This window comes from Anopheles coluzzii, chromosome 3 (assembly GCF_943734685.1).
Source record: "Anopheles coluzzii chromosome 3, AcolN3, whole genome shotgun sequence".
Lineage (NCBI taxonomy): Eukaryota > Metazoa > Arthropoda > Insecta > Diptera > Culicidae > Anopheles > Anopheles coluzzii.
Genome location: NC_064671.1, coordinates 38,619,209 through 38,626,298, shown reverse-complemented (window position 1 = coordinate 38,626,298; position 7,090 = coordinate 38,619,209).

Sequence of the window (7,090 nt, the reverse complement as noted above, 5' to 3'; positions counted from 1 at the left end):
GTTAAAGAAGAAGAAGAAGAACTTTGAAGAAAATTGTGCACATGAGCTAAATCATCGCATAAACCATCAGCGTACCATAAAAGACACATCATATCTTCCGCCAACATTGCCACTGTCGACGAGCAGCCGGAGATAGAATGGGCATTTGAAATTTAAAATTTCCGACATTCGGTACTCGCTATGCTTGCTCATCTCTTTATCTAGCTTTTATTATAAATTTGTTACTGCATGTAGTAGAGCAGTGGATGAAAAATAGCGCCAAACGGACGCACGCTGATCTGCTCTCCTTTTTCTTTTGTGACTATCGCTTGCGCCTCAATATCGCCGTTGCACTTAGAGTGCAACCCTGCCACGTTTGCTGCCTGTCAGGAAACAAAGCTACCGCTGCACCGTCAGCGGTGATGCATCTAAAAACAACGCTCCACAAACCAATACAATTCCTTCACAGCATTCACTGCAGTTAAAAGTCGCCTGTATCGAAGCAGTCAGGTCAATGTTTGAGGAAGAAACGAAAGCAAACATCAATCTTGAAATGAATTACGGTCGTTCCACCGCCGAATGACGGTGATGGTGATGAATGGCAAAGTCGCGCCATGACGAAAACACGACACTTTTGACAAAAACTAACTGCAAAGCCTGCGACCAATTCCATCACGGACTCATGTGTTCAGAGCGAAGGCGAAGTTGCCGGAACCACCATGCGAAGGGCAATACAGAAGAGCATATAGGGTTGCGTGTAAACATTCCTACCGGGATTGGTATAACCGGAGCAGTTAGGGCCAGCAAACACACGCTCCAGCTGTCCACCATGTCCTCGGTGGTTCTCCAATCAAAAGTCAAACTGAGCTTGTCTGTGGCCTCCTTCGGTAAACTATTTGCGGTTGCCTGGTGGGAAAACTCAGCGCACTTCTCGCCCATTCATTGACCGGTGTGTGTTGAGTCCGGGACATTCACGAACAAGCTCTATCAAACCAATAGTGGGAATGGGGATGAGAACATAAAGCGAGACGATAAAAGGGAAATCGCATGACCATATTTCGGAAAACCTAATTATTTTCTCTGAACCCGGTGATTCAATCTAAATTCATATATATTTGCTTTCAAAAATTCATCCATACCCTGGACCGATTTGTTCATACATATTGGAATATTTCATTTCATTCATTCGCTGCACCTGGAATTCACTGCACAGCGATTCAAACCCGTTAACAATCGGGAGAAAGCTTGACTGAGCGCCCAGGAACAATTCCATTGTTGCTTTACTGTCCATCGCAGGGAAAACAGCTTGCACCTGTATGCAATGAGTGCTCCGCTACGTGTGCTTTATCACGAACAATAACAAAAACGAAAATTGTGCACACCTGGCGGGTAGAGTCAAAAATCACTCCAACTGTTTGTGACGGAGTCATCAACTTTGAAATGGGATGCATTTCATCCATGGACAACTAGTGTATGACCAAAATGAGAAAATAAAATATCCTTACAGATTCTGTCGTAGTGCAATGTAAAACAAACGTATACGTTTTTGTCGGTTTTGGCACTAGCGTGACAGCTAGGCATCGTTAACCTGTGTGAGGTCAAGGTTGCATGGAATGGAAAATACCATGACTTTGATGGATGTGTGGCGAACCTAACGGGCTACATTTGATCCATATAAACCATTGGTTCGTTTCTAATATCGGACATTTATGTTCCATCGAGCATTGTCTACGTAACTGTTTGCTTAATATTCAAATGATTATTTTTCACTTACCTTCCTTCGTTCATAAGTACAGCACTAAATGGTTATGTGGGATAGGTTGCATAATGTTTCTAAGAAAAAAAACAAACTTTATATTTGCAACTGCAGTAAAAAATGGGCTCTTGTTCTATATCAATGGAATTATAACGCTTAAAATAAAATTATATGTGTTTACAGTGGCTTCCTATTCCTCCTACATACCCTCTACCATTTTCCCTATCAACTTGACTAATCGTGTTGCGTGAAAAATAGTAACCGAGTACAGCGAAATCCTTTATCGTTTCAAACGAAAGGAAGGTTTTCCAGTGGAAAACGCATTCGAGTGATCTATAAAAATTTATCTGCATCTACCGGCATTGTAGTGCAGGGACTTACCCATGGTTTAAGGACACGACGATTTATCAAGCATCAACGCGCCATCTTAATGCTTTCCTGTGCACGAGCGCAAGAAAACGAATATGTCAGTGGGTCGGTATGTTGCGTACGTGTATGTGTGTGTGTGTGAATGAAAAATGAAGGCTGGCATATGCAGGATTACATCAAGCAGTTAAATCGTCATCAAAGCGTCCATGTATGTTCACTTAGGATATGCACGAGTGCAATCAGTGGCGGATTTACAGTGTCGGGGGCCCTAAGCAGTAAGAATTCTTGATGCCCTCTGTACATGATTTCCGGGACGTACCTATTATCCGTCTTGGAAAATGTAATATTTCAACTGCCTAAATTGTGTTACTGGCGTGGGGGGGGGGGGGTGCTCAGGGTTCGACTAGCACAGGGCCCCAACGTCCATCGCCCACGGGGCCCTCCTTGCTAATACAGTCGCATATTCTATCAACTGTTATAGGTGCTGGACTAAAACTCCGCGGGGCTCCTCATCGACGGGGCCCCCCGCAATTGCTTACTTTGCTTACCGTTAAAATCGCCACTGAGTGCAATGAATATGGAGATAAAACTAACGTTTCTCACGACTGCTGGAGGGTGTTAGCAAGCATTTGACAAGGTTCGAAACGTTTGTTTTATTTTTCCGGCCCTTTTTCGTCCTTCAATCGTACTTGCGTAATGACGCTGAGCGAAATAATCGAGAAAAATAGATTTAGCTCTTCTTCTGAAATCGTTTGCTGCCGAGAAAATCTACGAACGAAATTGTTTAAACAAAACATGAATCAATAACTATTTGACGTTAGATTATCGTTTTGATTATGATCTTTTATTTAATTATTTATTTTTTTATTTACATAGTTCTTGTCCGCGAAAGATGACCCCACAAGGTATCGCCAATTCTTATATATTAATATAGCGCAGACCTTCACTAATAGTAGAAATGGATGTGTGGAAATCAACTCCTGCATAGAACTGATTGAAACTGCGTGCCATTGCTGATATCGGCTTATTGCCGAACGAACACTAGAGAGAGGAACGTGTATGTTCACTTTGATGAATGGGCGGGGTTCGTCAATTTCTCCTTTTAGCAGTTTGGCCATAAATATTGTTTTAGCCATATCACGACGCTTTTCTAATGTTCCTTAACCTTACAATGACCATCTTGTTCTATAGGGTAACGCGTCACCATTTGGCCATCTAAGAACTTGAATCACAAAACGAGCCATTTTTCTTTGAACATCTTCAATGCGTTTGATCCAGCCAGTATATGAGCACCAAACAATTGATTCATATTCTAAAATAGATCTGACTAGACTGTTAAACAGTGTTTTCATACACAATGGACCATTGAACTATTTCATCATTTTCCGCAATAAACCTAAAGTCCTATTGGTTCTGCTGATAATCTCTTCCATTTGTTTTGTAAAAGTTAATTTATTATCTAATAAAATACCAAGATCGCGCAACAAAAAAGAGCCTGGGTTGCTATCCTGAGGAACTCCAGATGCGCTTCTGAATTAGCTTTCCCAAACTGTACGTAGTAAGTCCTATTCATCAGATACGATCGAATCCACGACAATAATTGTGCTTGAAAGCCTAGCCTGCCGAGTTTTGCTATCAGTATATCAATGGATACACTGTCGAAGGCAGCTTTTAGATCATTATATATGCAGTCTTTGTGAATGTCTTTGCTAATACTGCTCGTACATTCCGAGACTAATTGCATTAGATTTGTGGATGTCGAGCGATTCGGCATAAATTCATACTGTGCAACTACAAAGCAGTTTTTAAAGGCCCTTTTCACGCATTGTGTACAATTATTTTAATTCATTTGACACATGTGGAAAGAGAGGTTACTCCTTTGTAATTGATTGCCTCATTTTTATCATCTTTCTTGAATATAGAGATTAATGAAAATGTTTTCCACAAGTTAAAAACAGTGTGTTGTTCAAACGATAGACGACAAAGATGTAATCGTGAGACGAGATTATTAGAACATTTTAGTATCACAGATGGATACCATCATTATCTTTTTCATAATATATTTAAGAATCAGTAGTTCATTGATTTTCGAGCTGGTCTCGTAGTACAGTCGTCTACTCGTACGACTTAACAACATGCCCGACATGGGTTCGATCCCCAAATAGACCGTGCCGCCATACGTAGGATTGACTATCCTGCTATGGGGGGAAATCAATTAGTCACTGAAAGCCAAAGCCCACCAGTGGTACAGGCAGGCCTTGACCGACAACAGTTGTTGAGCCAAAGAAGAAGAAGTTCATTGATTTCATGGTTATTGGAACAAATATACCAATACAATGAGTTGTGGAAAAGCAAGTTAGTATCTATGATTTATCGGATAAATCGTTTTCTATTGAATATTGTTCCTCATTATAAGGCAATCATATGTGATTTTGAAGTAACAATAGTTTCTGGTCGACCTTTGTGCCACATTTTGAAATTTTATTTAGTAATGCTAACAGGTCATAATGCCATATCATGTCATGATTATTCTGTGAAATTTTTTTTTTTGTGTACATTTAAAACATTGGGAGCTTTTCATTACATATCATAAAAACAAACAATATTAAATGATGAAACAATGTGTATTATTTATAAGTTATTTTTTGAGCTGATTTTCGTTGACTGATGATTCCAAGAAACTTATGATATAACAAAAGATAAAACTTTGATAAAACACACATTTGGCAGCAAACCACTTCGCCACCCTGTCGATGGCCACTTCAATTCACTTCATTCAGAACGATAATTTCACCACTTTTATGAATCGCTGAAAGGAACGTTAGCCATTCATTGTGAGTGGTGCTGGTGCAGGCATTGCAACATTATTGATGAATCAAAACTATATGAGTAAGTCACCTTCTGTCCAAATTGTACCATTTTGTCATTCAAAACTACCGTTCAGCTGCGATATTCCACGAAATAATGTTCCACGCACAACCATTTTTAAATTTTCGTTTGTGTTAGTTCACCATTTCGATAATACCACACAAAATATGCTGCTTAATTTGCACGCACTAATGCAGAAAATGCACCATTTCATATCGTTGTAATCTATAATGATGATTGATTGTGATGATTGACATTTATTGCAATACCGCAGGAAAGCGCATATCACAAAATGTTTGGTACGTAAGGTTTTGGTGTTTCTGGTAAGCAGCCAGACGACTCAAAGCCTTACTCGTATAACAGCTTATAAAATATTCTTAATTGTTTCTCTTCGTATTTTATATCTTTTTTCATACCCATTTCAGTTCATTCAAGAATAAATACACTCTCGTCGATCAGCAAACATCGTTACAAGTACGGCATGAATTAATCAACAACTCGCAACGACAACCAATGATGACCAAACAAACACCCAAACTCACACGTCCAATTGGAAATAACAGTATGGAGAGCGACCGCAATAAAACAACAACAGGAAAAAAAACAAACAACACGGAAAATACACATTAGAAGGAATGGCAAGCGAAAGATAATGTATTCAAATTAGAAGTAAATATTTTCACTCCACTTTCCGCTGCAAATACGCACAAAAAAGGCTGATTTGTCCGGTCTCAACACCGGAACGGTACAAAATGAAAACGGTTCATACCACCGGCCGAAGCCATTTTACTGCTTCAAATGTGCCCCATGCCCCAGGTTGCTCCGACAGTGCCAGATAATTGATAGCGGACTCATCCTACCCGTGGCTCCGTACCGATGGACGGTGAGCAAATGGCACTTAAAACCACGAACAGGTACAACAAATATTAAAATAACAAACAACCCTCGTCTTAGTGCGCCCATCTAACGGAGAGCGGCGCGCGTCAGAAATTGGAGTAATTGGCAAGAAAACGGATAAATCTTTTGCTGCCACGATGAAAAAGAAGACCCTTGAACGGTGATGTAACGAAATCAAAAGCTTGCCTGAAATAAATGTTGCTGTCGGTCAAGAAACATTTTCGGTGGAACCCATTTTTGCGCGGCGTCGGTGTTGTATGGCCTCTCCCACAATAAAATGGCGCATCTTTCGAGTGGACCGGTATATTGGGAGGTGTGCGGTGTGATGAATAAAGATACCTTTTCGTCCCAGCGCTCAACTAATGCCGGTCATTGACAGCGGTGTAGCCCTTCCGGCAAAGGTGTATGGCGCTCTGCGTGTGCCCGTGTCTCTCGCGGGGTTTTTTTTAATGGGAGCATTATGGGACGGTAATTTCGATGATCCGTTAGCACTCTAGTTAGCATAAATTGGCCAGCCGTCGATTTAAACCTTTGATTCAGCAGTAGGCAGTTTTGGTTTTGGTTTGCTGACCAGCAATTCAACGATATTTCACGGTATGACGGTGTAGTAAGTTTGATTTTAGATATGGATGTGATGATCGTACATACGTCACAACTGGATGTCGAGGTCAGTGTTTCGCTTACATGAGCCGATCTGGAATTAAACCTTGATCGAAACGGAATTTTTGACAGTTGGTCGTCCAAGAGATCATAGAAACCTATGAATGATTTAACTTACTAAAAAGGTTGGAGTTTAGAAACCTTACCTTGGGTATGCATGGAGATATGGTAGGATGAAAGAAGGGTTATTTGTATGCAGGATTTGTTGTTATGTTTATGTTTGTATTATGTTTGTCTAGCATCGGCGATTAAAGTTAACTCATGAGAACAATTTTACAAAACTAGTATGGGTAGATGTTCGACTGATCAATAAAAATAGACGACAATGAAAAAAGTCAAATATTAATGTTTGTGCTTAGCTCGGTGTATCTCTTACACAATCGGAGGAAAATTATTTTTTCCACATAATTTGTTTGTCTGTGGAATTTTAATAAATAATCAAAGAATATTAAAAACTTTTTAAAGTTTATTGTTGCGTTTATTTAAAGATATCTCTCTTAAAAAATATAACTTATCCAAATGCCTCAAATCATTTCACTAGGAACACTTTCCTTGCAGCAC